Source organism: Camelus dromedarius, chromosome 20 (assembly GCF_036321535.1).
Source record: "Camelus dromedarius isolate mCamDro1 chromosome 20, mCamDro1.pat, whole genome shotgun sequence".
Taxonomy (NCBI): Eukaryota; Metazoa; Chordata; class Mammalia; order Artiodactyla; family Camelidae; genus Camelus; species Camelus dromedarius.
The window spans coordinates 29,562,310-29,581,055 of NC_087455.1; the positions used below are offsets into that span (position 1 = coordinate 29,562,310).

Sequence of the window (18,746 nt, forward strand, 5' to 3'; positions counted from 1 at the left end):
GCCAAACTTGGGGAGAGCAGCAATTAACCATCAAAGCAAGTTTTTTTTTTTAATTCTGTTTTTTATTGAAATATGGTTGATTTACACTGTTGCATTAGTTTCTGAGGTACAGCATCAGCATAGGGATTCATTTATACATATATTCATTCTTTTCCATTATAGGTTATTACAAGATATTGAATGTAGTTCCCTGTGCCAGACAGTAGGTCCTTGTTGTTTATCTGTTTTCTATGTAGTAGTTTGTATGTGTTAATCCCAAACTCCTAATTTATCCCTCCCCTACCACTTTCCCCTCCTGGTAACCTTAAGTTTGTTTTCTATGTCTGTGAGTCTGTTTCTGTTTTGTAAATAAGTTCATTTGTATCATTTTTTAGATTCCACACATAAGTGATATGATATTTGTCTTTCTCTGACTTACTTCACTTAGTATGATAACTCTAGTTCCATCCATGTTGCTGTAAATGGCATCATTTCATTCTTTTTTATGGCTGAGTAGTATTCCATTGTGTGTGTGTGTGTGTGTGTGTGTGTGTGTGTGTGTGTGTGTTTACACACCACATCTTTACCCATCATCTGTCTATGGACACTTAGATTGCTTTCATGTCTTGGCTATTGTAAATAGTGTCAAAGCAATCTCTTAAGGACGATGTGATAATAACTCAAATATCCCCAAATCATGACAGTCCTCAGCAGCTCCCCAGGCTTGATCATTGAAGTGAAACCAAAAAGTAACAATGAGACATTGTGTTTCAGTAATACCTATGTCTCCTAATAGTAACATGACAAGTGACTGTGTCTCCTCCTAGTAGACAAGTGACCGGACTGCAAAGGCAACAGCCACACCGCCCAGTGGAAATTCAGCCAAGAGCCTTCTGGGGATCATGTGGTTCTCAAAGACATCTCTTCTTGCTGATTCTTGCAAGGCCTTCCAATGGCAGATGGTGTCTTAGCTCCCTGAGTGGTGGAGCACTGGCGGGAACCTTCAGCAAAGGCTGTGCTGAAGCCCTTATGTGGAGGCTGGCACTTTGCATTGGCGTGTGGTCAGAAAATGACATTGACCTTAGTGAGATAACTTTGGGGATGAGGGAGGGGAATCCACATTTAGCAGAGTGGAACTCTAGGCTAGATGATCTCCAAGCCCCTGATTTGAACTCCTTGTGCCAGGGGTTTGGCGGAACTGATTGAGAAGGAAGAGAAAATAATGACCCAATTGCAAATGAACTGGATTCAAAGGGTATAATCAAGTTTCTGGAAGTAAACGAAAAAACCCTTGGTGGAAGGGCTTTCTAACCATCAAGCAGTGTGGTGACAGGAAGCAGCAGAGGCCCTGGAAGTGAGTCCCTGCTCACCACTTACAGTGGAGGAAAACTGTGCGAGGTTCCGTTTCTCTGTGCCTTAAATAAGGACAGCACTGTCCATCTCACTTACCTCACACGTCACTGTAAGAAGCAAATGAAGTAATGGATAAGCCGGAGTTCTGTAAACTACACGATGCTACACAATAACAGGTGTCACTGTCACCGCACAGCTCTACGTTCCTGTGAAGTCTGTGCATTTAGCAATTTTTGGTAAAATTGATTATAATGTAAACGTGCTCAAGATAATCACTAATTAAAGGGAAACTGAAGTTGTTCATTTAGCCATTTTCCATAAGTACTGATTGGAAGCCCATTGGGTCCAGGCATTATGCTAGCTGTAAAAGATGCAATAGCAAACGATGCAGACAATTTCCCACAGCCCTCGTAGCTTGCAGTCCAGCTTTCCGAAAGAAAGTACTGCTATTACAAGAGTGATGAGTGTGAGAAATGGAGTGTCATGAGTAATATATGGTCTATATATGGTGTGTGTGTATATATATATATACCAAGGAGGAAGCAACATTTTCACAAAGACCTGAAGGAAAGGCAGGAGTGTGCTGGAAAATGTCAAGATAGGCAGATGTGGGAACCATTTTTAATGTGAAGACTACTTCTGGGAATGCAAATGGAATTTTCCGACAAAAGGAGCACATGTGTATTCATTTGGGAGAGTCGACTAAAGAAATTTACTTATTCTGATTTAACAGGAAAATAGCATTTCTATGTTGTGGAAATTACTAGTCATATAGGACAGGGTTGGATTTGGACACAGAATTTTGGTGGACTCCTAAGAGTCTGTAAGTGGAAGAAATGAGGTCTCTGGGAGGACCAAGAAGGCAGAGGGGGTGGGTCCACATTGTGTCAGTGTCACCACCATCCCTACCACAAGCATTTAACAGGGGCCACCCTGGGTGCCTGGGGGCACTTTCACTTGAAGGGTGAAACAGGATTCTGCACCTTAATCGTGGCCCACGAGGTTCTGGCACCACAGACACTTCCTAAAATGCTCAGTCCCATAGGAAAGAAGAGCTTCAGGTTATTTGCAGCGACCTCACCATTGAAAAAGATGATTTTACTCTCTTGCCTGAGAGAAGCTTGGGGAGCAGAGGGGTGTTAATTACAACACTGGCTAATTTCCAAAAGTGTACGAGGAAGTGCCAAGCTGAAGAGTGAGAGCCAACTCTTGATTTACAATAAGTAGTGTCCTGATTCACTGGAGAGATTTTTTCCTTGACTCTTTCTTCTTAGAGTCCCTACTCTCTCCTGCTAAGTCTCCTAGATTGCTGATTTCATCTGTTCCCAGGACAAGCGTTCACTCATAAATCTAGATTCATCAGCCTCTCCCCTCTGATGAAATGGCTGATGAATCCTTATGTGATCAATGGAAAAAAACATTCTGGGAAAGCACAACCTTACTAGCTGTTTCTGTTCATTTTTTTGATGGCGACAGGATTTTTATGCGCTTCCTTTTAACCGCATAATGACTTTAGTATTTTTCATAGATATAATCTCTCCGGTACAGAGCACTGTTGAATAAAGCTTGGTTGAATAAAAACAGAATAATCTCTCTGGTACACTGAGCAAACATGTAGACTTGTAAAGAAAGGAAAGTTTCACAGAACAGCTTTTACCAAAGTTCGAAACACTTTCTGAAGTTGAGTTTCATCATTGTTCTTTCTTTTGGAATGGCAGTTCTAATCTACTCTGGGCGGCTTTTTAAATGTCCTTTCTATTGCTTTAGGGATGTAATGTTCTGCGTTGCCGCAAACACAGAACTGTAAACAGCAACTCTATAAACTGGATCCCTGGTTCTTCTCTGGAGGCAAGTTTAGATTAGCACCTGAGTATTCACAGCAAGGCTAAGGCCCAGTTAGATCATACATGTAACTTTTTTTTCTTTCATTTGTTTCTTTAATCCACTACTTCATCTTGTTGATGTTGAGAGAAAAATTAAGAGATGAGTCATCAGCTGAAGTAGTGAAAGGGGTGGAGCAGTCACGTAACTGAAATCATAACCGACAAGTCAAGAAAAGTTCCAGATCACTCTAGCACAGACAACCGACATCCCCTCAGGCATTAACAAGAATCTAGCGGAGGGAACGCTTGGCTGGGGAGAAGCATACGAAACTCAGCCTTCGCCTCCTAAAAGTATGTGTAGTAACAGTCAACAAATCCAGGCATAAATCCATTTCACAAAACAAAAGCTAGGACAGTGACATTTTGCCTTCAAGTTATCACTTGAAATCCATTTGTCATCATTCATTTCTTTTCTATAATTCCGAGAAGGGCATTGGTTTCTGTTTTGTGGGAGTGTTGTTTTGGGGGTTTTTTGTGGGGTTTTGTCTTAATCTAGGGGGAGAATGGTTTTAGAGTTGAATAAACCTCAGTTTTAACCTCAGCTCTGTCAATGACTGAATTTAGATGAGTTACTTTACTTCTTTGAGCTTCCTTTGTATTGTGTTATCAATCTTACAGTATAAGGCTGTTCTAAAGGAATTCCTTGTTCTAAAGGAATAACTGAGCTATTTATACATGAAGAGCCTGGTACATTACAGAGCTTCAATAATAATAGTTAGAACTATTACTTCTCTTTAGAACTGATTCTATTAATGACCTGTGCTCAAAATCCAATAGACTGTTCGCAGTTCTTAATCTTCTTGGATTTTCCTCACCATTTCTTACTTCCGAAAAGTCTTGCCTTACCTGACTTCCAAAACACTGTCCAAGCAAGGGTGGTTCTCCTCTGTAGCCAATCATTCTTCTCTAATTTCTGCCCCATCTGAACTCTCCTCTTATTCCTCTAACTCTGATCATTCCTAGGCCCTTTGTTCTTTTCTCTCCATTGTTGATTCATATGGTTTCACTGATTCTCTGCATTAATGACTGACAGATGTGCATCGCCTGAGAGCCAGTTCTGCCTTCTCCTTAGATGTCCTGTTGGCACCTTAAACTCAATCCAAAACTAAGCTAATCATTGTTTCTCAGTTGGACACTCCTCTCCTTCATCTGTCCCCAGTCATCCAGAGCCAAATAGTATGGACTGGTTTAAAATGTAGACTCAGGAGCCAGAGGGCTTGGGTGCATATCCTGGCTGCACCACTTCCCAGCTGTGTAACCCTGGACAAGATCATTAACCTTTCTAGGCATCAGTTTCCTCACCTGTAAATTTGAGATGCACCCTAAACGAGGTAAAATAATAATATCCACTCTCTAGCATCTCGTCAGAACTAAAACTGACACAGTGTAAAAGCCTCAAATGTGTTAGCTATTATTCTTTCTCTCTGTCCTTACATGGAGTCAGTCACCATACCCATGATCACAGCTTTGGTCTTCTCTCCTCATGCCTCCAACTAGTCTCTTTATCCTTCGACTTTCCCCACTTCGATCCATAATGAAGCCCTATGGAATCATCTTCATGGATAACTGTTTTCAAAAGTGTACTATGATTCTTTACCACCTATACTATCAAATCCAAAATCCTGTCTGATACATAAGATTCTTCATTATTAGGCCCCTATCTACTTCTCAAAATTTCTTTCTTTCTACTTGCTTAATAGAAGGAATGAAACCATTTATTAGCAGTTGCCAAAGAAGCCTCATTCCTCCTTCTGTGCCTTGCTCAGACTGTTTCCTTGCCTGAAATACTCTTCCTGATTCTCTCCATCTAAATCTAGTCTTATCAAAGTCCAGCTGCAACATCCCATCCCATCTGCTAGAAAATGCTCCCTGATTGTCCCTATTTAGGCTCTTCAGGACCTCCCTGTTCTAGGAACTCCTGCAGCATGTATATTACTTACTATATATTCCACCATTTAATTTTTACTATGCAAAAGATACTGTCTTTGAAAAGAAAACTGTCATTCAGCTGTCAGATCCACCAATTACACCAAGAAAGTGGCATTCATTAAACCAAAAACCCAGCAGTTCCCATACACGGGCCACAGTCTTCATCCTGCACCACTTTCCTGCCCTGCCTAGGATTCCCAACCTGCCTGGCTTCATTCAAAGATCCGAGAACCCCTCTTCTCCAGCTTTGCCATAGGCTTTCTCCTAAAAGCACCAATCTCCACCCCGTCCCCAATCACACACACACACACACGCTCAAACGTGCACAACCTGTCTTGAGACTGCATGAATTCTGTTTTCTAAATAGAATATCTCATCTTATGCAGAGTCTTCAGCACTTGAGGTTTAGTCTCCGTCCACTTCACTTTCTTGTAGCTGATGTACTGTAGCTGTAGCTCATTACTGACATGCAATCACTTCAGCTTCCCAGAGGGGGGAAAAAAAAAAAAGACTCTATTCAGAACTTAAATTTAAGAGCAAGGTTTCAAGGACTGACAATTATTCTTTCTTTAGGAATCTTGGCATTTTCTCCTTTAATAGAATCTGACCTTCAAACAGAAACTAATGAAGCAATCATCCTAACCAGGGTTAACGTCACAATTTAAATGCCAACAATGTTAGTCATTTCACTGGTAGCTACTTTCAATAATATCCCTCTTTTTGGTGCTTGCTAGAGGCAAATCACAAAAGATAACAGACACTTTCCATGTTACAACAAGGGTTGAAATTGATCAGGAAATTTCTACCGTGAGCACTTATCCTTAATGACTCTAACCTTTTGCCCTTGACCTAATCCATGTAAGATTCAAAGGAAACGAAATGAATCCACAAGCCTAGGGTGACACTGATAATCTTATGTTGAAGATGGTTATGTTTGAGAAAGAGAGAATTTGATTAACTCAGTGAAAATGTTATGATGCTCTCCACCATATAAAGTGCAGTTTTTTAAAATAATCAATTTTAAAACAAAAACTTATGTCTACTGGAATTAAGATAGTTCCATTTTAAATGTATTAACTGCAAAGTATACTGACCCATTGATTGAAGTATAATACATCTATGTCTCTCTCTCTCTGTCTCATCGGTGCCCTGTTTTGCTAGTGCCCTAAGTGTCCTTCGTCTCCCTATTAAGTAATCAAGGACTGAGAGGATGAGGGGTATAATTAAGAAGCTGCAGGAAAAGCACATTATCAGCACTAGAAACAACCATGAGGAGAAGATATAATGGGAAATAAAAGGAAGAGGACAAAAAAAGAATTTTTTAAATGGAGAGAATTTGTAGAGCTCACAATCTATGAAGTAACTAAAGCTGGTTAACGTGTGTGTATGTAAACCAAAATCCAAAATGTTAGCAGTGATTATAGATGAATTTTTATTTGCTTCTTATTACTTTGTCACCTTTCAAATAGTCTTCAATAATAAGTCACACATAGTTATAGAGCACCTGCCATATGCTAGATGGTGTTCTAAGCCCCGGACACAGGTGAACACATTTATTCCTTACTGTAGCCTTAAAGTCAGGCAAGGTAATCATGCCTTTTACACTGACAGGGACACTGAGCAGAGAATGCTAAGTTACTTGCCCAGGGTCACACAGCGGGCAGCTTAGACCAGGACTGCATCCCAGAGCCTGAGCTCTTAAGCATCCTTCTCTGTTGCCAATTCTTGACTATACTCTATTTTCATAATCAGAAAAAAAAATGTCACTTGAAAAGAGGGAACTAGAAAACAGATTGGATGCAAGAGACCAATATGACAGGGGATTTCTTACATGGAAATAAATGAGATAATGTCCAAATTCAAAGTTCTAGAGAAATTGTGCAAAGGGGAAGTCTATAAGCTTCTTAAGGACAAAGATGACGTGTTTGGGTTATTTGTAGAATTCCAAGGTGCTGAGACACTGTGCAGGGGACACATTAGGGAGGCAACGCAAATAAACTGTGTGGGAGGAGGAGCTACTACTCCTTACCCATCTTTAGTGTGACTCAATTAGAGTCCATCTGTTTTTAAACACTCTGTGGGAAAATATTAAATAAGTAACATAATAGAAATACACATTAAATAATTAGGAAATATTAGAAACATTATATTTTGACAGGGACCAAACATACAACTTGTAAAGAAAAGAATTGTTTTAAAGCCAAATTAGCTTTAAAAATTTAAAAGAGAATCAGTTCTTTGGAGGAACTTATGATCAAATCTCTAGCAGAAAAAAACCCACAAAAGCCTCTTAAAAGGCTGCAGGACAGACTTCCATCTCAAGACCATTCCATGTGTTTACTTCTCCCTCAAAGATTTCCATGAAGTGAGAGAGATAATAATGTGTAGTCAATTGTATGCAATTCTAGAAGATAGAAAACGGAAGATTGGAATAGAGGAGAAAACAAAGTCAAGAGGCTGCCTCCACATGCTGGTACAGGAGGGGTTAATGCATTAGTGAGAACTGATTTTCCCACTGAGCCTGGAAAACTCTAACTCAGAGTCTTCAGCATCTATAACCAAGCCAGTCGTTGGCAACAGCTACAGCATTCATTTCTTAAATACAGAAGGAATCAACGTTTAGGGGGGCCAAAGAGAGAAATAACTTGGTAAAATGCCTAGAGTAACTTCAAACTACCAAATGGAAACAAACAAACAAACAAAAAACTCAACTTAAAACAATAGGAAAGCCTTCCAATGTGTCCTACCCCCAGTCTGCCCCCTTGGACCTCACTTGTACATGTGCAAAAGGGAACCTCCAGGTACCCTCAACACCTGTGACCACTCCCTCCACTTAAGGGCACAGCCTGCCTTAGGAAGAGTGTGCTCCGTTCTGCTAACAAACCCTGCCAGCTCTGAAAGATGAGCAGTCTAAATGCTTATTTTTAATAGGAGAACTAAGAATCAGCAGATGTTTAAGGAAACTTAACATAAATGAAAGAGAAGGCCCATGATGAACAAAATGTCTTATTGATGAGGAAAATAATTCATGCTGGATACAAAAGATAATGTTAAAAGAAGATACTGCCATGTACAAAAAGGCTGTGAAAAAGAAATCATCACAAAACAAGATGCCCAATTTCTGAAATGAAAATAAAATTTTGTATGAGAGTTGAATAGAGAAGAGCTGAAAAAAAAACATTCCTTTCATAATGATACTAAGATATTTGCCTTTCCTTTATATTGACATTTGCACTGATGGTACAAACCTAATGGCGGGTAAAAGTTTTGGTTACTGACATGAATCAAGGCAGTGACATCAAGGTGTCCTTGAGTGCTTGTGTTCTCATCAACACACATTCACAAGAAAATTACAACAAGCAAACAAAAAAACAAAAGATGCTAGTCTCATTTGAGAATGTCCTGAATGAAGTAGTACAAAATATTAATTTGATTAATCTCAAACTTTGGGTACACAAACTTTGGGTATCTTTCTAATATTCTGTGTGACAAAGTGGGCAGTACACAGAAAACACTTTTGCGGCACACTGAACAACGATCGCCTTGAGAGAAGCACCTGTGCAATTGTTTAAGTTGAAACCAAACTGGCTGCTTTCTTCATAGAAAGAATGACAGATCAACAAACTATGATTTCAGACTTGGCTGTTTGGCCGACATTTTCTCAAATATAAACCAAGCGTGAGTCTACCACGTCAAGGAAAACAACTGACAGTTTTGGTGTCAACGATAGAATTTCAGCTTTTAAGAATTTTTGAAAATCTATTTGGACCACTAATGATAACTTCTTAATCCTTTAAGATTTTCTGATGAGATAGATGGAGATGTTAGTGGATGTGATTTTTTGCTCATGTATCATGAAACATGTTAACATTTATCAAAAGGCATCCAATATTTTACGCCTTCTTTATTTAGGTACAAGTCTTAATTTTTACTATCTTTATGCAAGTGGATATTATGTCTTATTCAATTTGTAATCTCACATATTTTCTCCAAAATTAACAGAAATATTCAATGGTAAAAAGCAGAATCCAACTCCATCTTTAACAGATGAGGAAATAAATCAGAGACCCACAAAGGTTACACAAGGAAGTAATGGGAAAGGCCATACAAAGTCCATACAAAACACACTGATTACACAAGATGTCCCTTCTATAAAACAAAGCAGGGCAAATGAATGGGCTTTACTATGTGATAAACCATGTAAAACAAAAATGCTGGAAATAATTTATTTATTTATTTATTTTTTTTTTTGAAATAATTTTTTTAAAAGTTAAACTTGAATTTGTCTTAATCAGAATTTAGACGGGCTTCTGAGAACACTATCAGGAAAATAAGAATCAATTATGTACTTGTTTTTCCTCTTCTAGACAATAATCAGAAGCACTCAGAATTATTCCTCTGGCCTTAGATCTGTGCTTGAAATTAAAAATTAATGTTATGTGAATGTATATGAGTACGTATACATACACAAATCTTTATCTACACGTACTTAGGATTGGGGTGGGGTGTGTGAGAGGGGAGTACGGGGAGGAGGGTGGAGAAAAGAGGCAAGAAAAGGAAAGAGAGGAAGGCACAAAAACACGCTGGGTGTAATGTGATCACATTCACGCATTTATACAAATCATGTGTGTACGGAAAATCATGTACATGGAAAGAAATTGTAAAGGAATTAAGAAGAAAGGAAAGAAGAAAAGGAGAGAGGGATGGCGGGAGGGAAGAAGGAAAGAAGGGAATCAAAAGGACTTCTAATAAATGACACTGGAGCAAGTAGTTGAGGGGTTTGATTTCCTTTGTGTGTTTACTTATTTAAATTAGACCCTTACTTGCAACCTTTAAGATAAATCCCAAGAAATTGTTTCATTTAGTATTCAACCACCTACACCAAAACAGCCTGAATAACAGCTTGGGAAAACCCTTGGAGGTAAATCAGACTTTAGAAGTGACAAGAACTTGGGATCTTTCTAGTCTGGGAGAAAAGAGGAGAAGGAAGACAAAATGATCTCAGCCATGTAGAGGTGGCTGTCATCGGCTGAGAGTGAATCAGTCTGTACTGAAGGGACATTGGCAGAGGGGTGGTATGTTATTTCAGGGACTAGCAGGGAGGCACTGGCAGAAATGTCTCAGAAAGGACCAGGAGCCTGCAGAAGGGTTATGTTCTCGTGATCAAACACACGAGGAGAGACGGAACCATGTGACAAGGAGGTTCTGTGTGTGCAACGGGTCCCCTTAAAAAACCATATGTATAGTTTTATGGTGGGAAAAGTCACATATTGGTATAATAAGTAACAACCAGGAACAGGGCAATATGTGATGTTCTAGAAGCTCAGAACATTTAGGACTCTACAGACACATCCCCTCTCCTGCTGGCCATGTGCCAGAGTCACAGGATGCTGGTGAGCCCACGTGGCCTTGCCTCTCCCACCTCGTATCACTGCTGCACCAAAACACGCAGGTCTGCTTCCCAAGCCCGGTCCCACCTAGCGGATATGAGCCGGGCTGGTGCCAAGCCTGTTAGATGAACAGGAGGGGCTGCAAAAGGCGGAAAGCTTCCCAGGGATTGTTGCTGCTTCACTGCGGTGCTTGTGAAGCTTGTATCAGACGACTTCAAATGTACTTGCAAGTCTGAAGAAAGGACAAATATCAGTTGTGCTTTTTATATTATTTAACCTCTTCGAACCTCGCCTGATTTGGCTGCCTGGCCTCTGAAGAAAGTGAGCATTTTTTCAAATTACACAAAAGCCCCAACAAATGTTAGAATATTGTCCAAACTTTCCTGCAAAGCTCAATCAAACACAGCTGGTAGCCTGATTTCTTTCACCAAAAGAGGCATCACCTTTGTCCCGGTGGCTTTTGTGACTTGTTGGGGTTAGAGTGGCAGCTGTCTGGACACTCCCTGCCATCTCTGTTGTCCTGGTCACTCTGGTGAGCCCGAGGAGTGAGGGTGAGCAGAAGAAGGAGCCAGCACTAAATATCCCCACCGGTGGAGAAAAAAACAGATCTGGAAACAAAATGTTAGATAAACGTGGCAAGACCCTTTGAAGGAGAGAAAACTGGGGAAGGGGCAGGGAGAAGCCTGTCGAAAGCTCCAGATGAAGTTTCATGACAACAGAAGTCTTAACAATGGCGCCAGCACTCTCAGGTACCTTTTCCTTTTAACCCTAGTGACTGACAGTCATGAGAACGGAAAGGAGAGAGGTCAGGAGCCAAGGCAACTGTCTCCAGCAGAAGCAGGAGCCCCAGGTCAAGTGGAGGACAGACCTAAAACTCAAAGGCAAAAGAAAATGCCTTTCTGCAGATGTGGGGGGAACGCGACACAGAACGTTTAACCAAGCCACTCACAGGCTACGCAGGGCCGAGCTGAGCTTTTCCACCCTGCCCCACCTTCAAATGCCCAGGCTCCAAGCAGGCCTAGAAAGGGCATGCAAGCCCGTCTCAAATAGCAGAGAGACAGTAAAGAAATTGTTCATTTTGACTATATCATAACAAAAGAAGGTTTGACTAGAACGTATCAAGCATGAACAAGTCAAAAAGAAATGGCATAGCAATAGGGCAAAAAATACTACAGGAAATCAAAGGATGAAAGAACATCACATGCATAAGAAAACTAAATTAACTGCCCGCCCCCAAAAATAAAATTCCCAGAAATTGCTTTATACTATAACACATAATAAGAACATGAATTCAACAAAACAAAAGTACAAAGTTGATGGCACAAAAGGATTAAGTTCAAAGGGAAATTGCCGAGCTAATAAAAGAGACCAAAACAACATCAGAGAACAAATCATACCAAGAGAATGGAAAATGGAATTAATGACGGAGGAAAGGTTTGAGATAATCACAGTGAATACAGAAGAGAGAAATCAGAGGCATTAGATAGTAGATAATCAGGCACAAGGAGGAACAACTATGGAGATAATAAAATGTCCCTGAAGTGGAACACCAAACAAAGAAAAGACAAACAATATTCAGTTATAGTACCAAGAATGCTGGTTAAAAGTAGTAGGTTGAACACATTTTCTGAAACCCCAGTAAAATGATCGTTAAAGAAGCCAAAGGATTTCGGAGAGGAGACGAAAGCCTACCAGCTTCGTCAGTTAAATGGGGGCAGGTAGATGTACTTTAGAAGAGTGGCAGCTGCCCCACAGAGTGACATGGGAAGCCGCTTAAGCACGTGCAGAGGGCTAGACAAGCAGGAAGGGCTGAGCACCTGGAAGCACTGGGAGTCTTGGGCTGTGGGAGTGTGGGGAGTGGCTGGAAACAGGATTCGTTGTAAGTACAGAAAAGGAGAAACACCCCGTCCGCCAGATCTCTTTTCTCACCCCACGTAGCCAGGCTTGTACCTCTCCCACACCCTATGGCGGAAGGGAGGTTAATTCTACAGTAACACTGAACTCAAAAGGCTGTGGTTTGGGGAGCGTCAAGAGCAGCAGAAGGAGAAGGTAGAGCCCTGGACTGCAGAGAGAGGGACTGAGTGAGAGGACATCATACACCATGAGACTCCCCTTTCCCCACCAGTTTCCAAAATCCCACCCCGTACTTACGACCTGAGGGGCTTCCCTGAAGACAATCATTAGCCCTGGAGAAAAGTCAGACAGATACTGACATTTGGGGGTAACCCAAAGAAAAAGTCACCCGCCGATCACCACCCGGAGAAATAGGCCTGCAACCAACAAGCCTGCCCTCCCCGCCACTTAGCACACGAAGCTCCCAGTCACCTGCTGAGGAGCTGTTATGTTCAGCTATTGAACATATCAAGCTATGGAAGAGCCCAGTGGAGAGGCAAAGGTCACGAAGGTTAAAACAAACACACACTACCAAACACAAACAAGAACCTTCAGGTAGCAGACAATGCGGAGGACAGAGAAAACCATCACTTAGATGGACAGACAGAGATATGCCCCTCAGAGATAAAAAGGAGCTACTGCGTCTCCATGGCAAAAAGAAAAGGCGTTTGAAAAAAAAGAGCGCTAGAATCTTGTAAATTAACAAAGGTATGACTGAAATGGCAAAAATTCTACAGAAGGGTTGGGTGATAGAGGCAGGTTCAGCTCCAGAAAACGGAACACATAAAAGAGAGTTGGACAACAGGAGGGTCAGTCCAAGAGGCCCGACACGAGAATAACACGAACTTTGTAATGAGAGGAGAGAGGGCTTAATGGGAGGTAATTATTACAGAAATAATATTATAAAATTCCCCAGAACAAAAAGACCTGAATGTCCAGATCAGAAAGTCCATAGAGTACCAAGTACAAAAAGTGAAAGAGAAAAAATAAATGACTGATGCATAAAACTTATCATGAAATTTAAAAAAACCAAGGATATGGAGATGGTTTTAAAAACTTCCAGAGAGAAAAAAGTCTCATAGAAAGGATCAGCCTCTTTGGAATCTAGAAACAACTGAAGCAATACCTTTGAAATTCTAAGGAAAAGTGAATTGCAACTCAGAATTCTAGCCAAACTATTGATAAAGGATGACGGTAGAAAAAAAAATTTGTTTCTTTTACATTTTTCTTTCTACATTTCTTTTTACATTTTGTATTACTTTACTTTCTTTTTACATTTTAAGACATGCAAGGACTCGAAAACATCGCCTCCCATTCATTTACCCTTTCTCCGGAACCTAGTGGAGGCAGCGCTGGGCAAGGATCATCCTGCTCCACCAGGTTCTAAACTCCAGGGTGACGGGCGAGCCTGAGCGCGGCCTGCGGGCAGCCACCCCGGGCTACAGGCGCTGGCGGTGCCCTCTGCACAGCTGCCGGCTTCCTAAGGGATCCGTGGAGCCGACAGAACAGCGGCGGGCATGTGGACCACTCGGACAGTGGGGGAGGCAGCAGTTCCACTCCCCTCAGCAGTAACGCCCCACCCTGAGAACGCAGCAGGCAGTGGCGACCGACCCCTCCCGCCAGGCCCTGGTTGGTGCCTGGGGCCCTCCCTGGGCGCCTGGAGTGAGGGGTGCCCCCTCCCCTGCTGCAGTGGCATCCCCTGGACTCCCTGGCCACCCCTCCTCTGCTTCTCCTAGTCCCCCTGGGGGTCCCCAGCACTCAAGGCCTCCTGGTCCTGCTCTCCTCTGTTCTGAGGGTCCCCGTGGGAAGTGGAGGCTGGGGACTGGAAAGGAACCAAGGGAGAGCCAGCCTCAAGGAGCCCCAAAGAGGCACCCCCAAATGTCAGGTGCCCCTAGAACCCAGCCTCAGCCCAAATTCAGCACTGCCACCTCGTAGCCCCCTCCACACCCCTGTCCCACCCCCATCCAGAACAGTGCAGGACATTCCTTGCTTGGACAGTGCTGCTGAGACTGGCCCGCCCTTGCTGAGAGGCAGGAAAGCCCAGCTGCCCAGCCCCTGCTGGAGCATCAGTACCAAGCGTCCTGGTGTCCTCTGGATCCCAGCCCAGGATTCAGTAGCTCCGACTCTGGCCTCTGGCCCTCTCTGGAGAACCACAGAACTGAGTGGCTTTGGCTCCCACATATGAACCCTGACCTCTGGCTGCCTTAGCCACAGCACCAGAACCGAGTGGCCCAGACCTCTTAACACTGCCCCCCATCTCATCCCTAGTCTAGGCCCTGGGCTCCCCAGATGGAGGCAGGCAACCTCCCATCCAGGCCTAAGAGCCAAAGCCATGGACTTGTTCGCAGCCCTGCCCAGGACTGACCTGGCCTCTAGGACTGCTCTGCCTGCAGGGTCAGCCTCTTGACCTGGACCTGGGACTGAAATGTGAGAAGGGTAGTTTCCTTCTTTCTTTCTTCCTTCCTTTCCTTCCTTCCTTTCCTTCCCTTCCTTTCCTTCCTTCCTTTCCTTCCCTTCTTTTCCTTCCTCCCTTCCTCCTTCCTTCCTTCCTTCCTTCCTCCCTTCCTCCTTCCTTCCTCCCTTCCTCCCTTCCTCCCTTCCTCCCTTCCTCCCTTCCTCTCTTTCTCTCTTTCTTTCTTTCTTTCTTTCTTTCTTTCTTTCTTTCTTTCTTTCTTTCTTTCTTTCTTTCTTTCTTTCTTTCTTTCTTTCTTCTTTCCTTCCTTCCTTTCTTTCTGTCTTTCTTTTCTTTTCTTTTTTTTCTTTCTTTCCTTCTTTTTTTATTTGTGTTTCAGAGACACCAGAATTAATAACCTACTTTTGATTTTGGTCAGCAAAAGAAAAAAACTTTTATCTTCATGCTTGGAAGTCAATAGGTAATCACTTAAATAGAAGACAGAGAAATGGCTGTATTCATTACCGAGACGTGTGGGCCAAGTACAAAGGGAAAGAGTGGAGCAGAGCTGCCTCTGGACCCGGAAACCAAGCAGCAAAGCAGGTATCAGGAATCTGCTCTTTTTCACAAACCCTTTTATTATTATTCAACGTTTTAAACTAAATATATTTCTTTGATAAAAATACAAAATAAATGTGAAGAAAACATTATGTGGGTCCTATGAAACACATCTGCAGCCCAGAGGCAGTCCACGATTGCGTTTCACCCACTAAAGTACCAAGCTTCTGGCGAGAAAAAGTAGGCGAGTGGACACAGGAATCTCCTGAAAAGGTGATCAGGACCCCTATCCGTCCCCTTTCAATGGGCAAGGAAGCATGATGGCTAAATTCAGACGGTGAGTGCAACCACAGGGGTTCCAAGCCCAGCTCTGCTGCCTGTCAGTTCTGGGTACCCTGGGTACATCACTTAACCTCTTTGTGTCCCCATTTTCTCATCAGCCCTCAGAGGTTTGGTTGAGAAATAACTGAGTTAATACATGTGAAATACTTAGACTAGTACCCATGGCACAGTAAGCATGATGTCTGTATTAACTAAGAACATTATTTTAAGGCTCAATAGTATTAAGCCATCTCTGGTGGACTAAAGTGGTCCCAACGCCAGTCAGCTGCCAAGAAGTGCCAGGGTTTTCTCATGGGAGCCTTACCTGAAGGACAGGTTGTTCAGGCTGATGGTTTGGGATGCAGTTCCTAGGTTTTCCTGAGTGGATGCTGGCAATCTCTGTGCCCCAGCCTCCAGCACTATGGGCACGCCTCAGGGCAAAGACGTTGTTCGTGAGAACACTTAAACTGCCTCGCCTGAAACCTGAACATTTAGAGATCAACAAACAACACGTCTTGGTTTTCAACAGCGACCCCAAAGGACCACAACAGCAGGAGGCACAGGAGAGATCCAGGCTCCCTGGCCCGATCTCACAGGATCACTTTCCTGTGAAAATAATATGACTTCCTATGATTTTTCTTGTAACCAATATTCATAAAGGCAGAGATGAGCTGTCCTCTGTGCATGTGTAAAGGTGGGGCTGGAGTGAAGGTGATGGTAGGAGAGGTAAAATCAGACAAAGAAAGAGTGGGGAGACATAACACTGATAAAAAGGAAATCTGAAACTGATGATTTCCTGGAAAATATAAGTGCTCAAACTTGGCCTGGAGTAGAAACCCTGACTCCACAAAGGAAGCACAGGAGAAACTGAAAGGTTAGTTAAGAACCTTCACTGGGTGCAGGCGACCTTCAAGGAATAGATTATTCCAACACTGAATTATTGCAGAGCGTAATAAGACATGGAAAGTTTCCCAACTCATTCTAATCAGCTGGCAAAACATGGCTATCAAAACACAACAAAGAGAGCACGCACACATGTACACCTCCCCACACACACACCCAACACACAACCCCCGCCAGGAAACAAAGGACCAGGTCAGTTATGACGGCAGTAATGATGATAGCTAACATTTACTGAGTGTTCACTGTACACCAGACTGTTCTAAAAGTTACGGATCTCACCCCAACGCTGGGAAGCCCAATCTCTTACTATTATCTCCGTTTTATAGAGAAGAAACTGTGGCACAGAGGTATTAAGTAATTTACCCAAGGTCACATTGCCAGTAAGCACTGGGACTGACTGGGATGAAGACAGATATAAAGTCCTCAAAATAATATTGATGAGCTGAGCCTATTGGTATGTTTTTACATCCCGACCACATAAGACTTATCCCAGGGATATAAGACTGCTCCCCTCCAAATTAGGAAATTTATTTATGGATATCATTACATTAAGAGAATAAAAAAAGAAAAAGCTCACCCAGGAATCCCATTCCTGGGCATACATCCAGAAGGAACCCTACCTCAGGATGACACCTGCACTCCAGTGTTCATAGCAGCACTATTACAGTAGCCAAGACATGGAAACAGCCTAAATGTCTATTGACAGATGACTGGATAAAGAAGATGTGGTGTATTTACACAATGGAATACTATTCAGCCATAAAAACCGACAACATAACACCATTTGCAGCAACATGGATATCCCTGGAGAATGTCATTCTAAGTGAAGTAAGCCAGAAAGAGAAAGAAAAATACCATATGAGATCGCTCATATGTGGAATCTGAAAAAAAAAAAAAACATAAATACAAAACAGAAACAGACTCACAGACGTAGAATACAAACTTGTGGTTGCCAGGGGGATGGAGGGTGGGAAGGGACAGACTGGGATTTCAAAATGGAGGGTGGGAAGGGACAGACTGGGATTTCAAAATATCTATTTCAGAATAGATAAACAAGATTGTACTGTGTAGCACAGGGAAATATATACAGGATCTTGTGGTGGCTCACAGCGAAAGAGAATGTGACAATGAATGTATGTATGTTCATGTACAACTGAAAAATTGTGCTGTACACTAGAATTTGACACAACATTGTAGAATGACTACAACTCAATAAAAAAAAGTTTAAAAAAAAAAAAGAAAAATCCCAATACAAAAATTATTCTTGATAGCCAAGAAACCTGCAGTACCGTCATGCTTAAAAGTGAGACCTTAAAACCATTTCCTTTACAGGACACTCTCTGCCATCCTACTTTTCAACATTGGACTTGACATCTTGAGCAATATAATGAAAGAGAAAGATCTAAGAAATCTAAATACTGGAAATAAGGAGAAAAAATAATCATTATTTGTAGACAACATAATTATTTATAAAGGACAATTTGATATTCAGTAAAACAGAGATGGGGCAGGGGAGACGGATGGATAGATAGATACTAGAATAGAGGAGTTCAATTGGGTGGTCAGATATAAGATCATATAAAACCAAGAGCTTTTCAAAGACCAGATCATATTTAATGCTGAAATCCTAAGGACATTAGACAAGGATGTCTACTCTGACACCTATTAGTATTAGTGAACATTGTTCTATAGTGATAGGTTGATACACTTAGAGATGAGAATGAAATAAAAGGTATAAAAATTGGAAGAGATGAATAAACAGCATTTGCACACAATATGACAGCATGACTGATACCCAAGAGAATCAGCTGAACAACTATTACCAAAAAAAGGTGGCTGGATACAAAATAATATTTTAAAATCAACATATATAAATATAAAATAATATTTAAAATCAATTAAACTAAAATACATAAAAGAAGAAAAGATCCCATTTAAAATAGTACCAAAAAGTTAACATACTTTTAAATAAACTTAAACTTTTTGAATAAACTTAACAATAAAAGTGCAAGATCAATATGAAGAAAATGTTTTAACGATACTGAGGAACATCAAAGAAGATTTAAATAAATACAGCAAAACATACTCCATTCTTAAATAGGAAGGTACAATATTAATATACCAACTCTATACCAAAGTTACTCA

At 41.6% G+C, this 18,746-nt stretch overlaps 1 protein-coding gene across 2 annotated transcripts in view; it reads right to left on the minus strand.

The window, feature by feature from the left end:
- Positions 1-18,746, minus strand: part of GRHL2 (grainyhead like transcription factor 2) — a 142,767-nt gene that overhangs the window by 107,362 nt on the left and 16,659 nt on the right. The gene's annotated exons all lie outside the window — the stretch shown is intronic.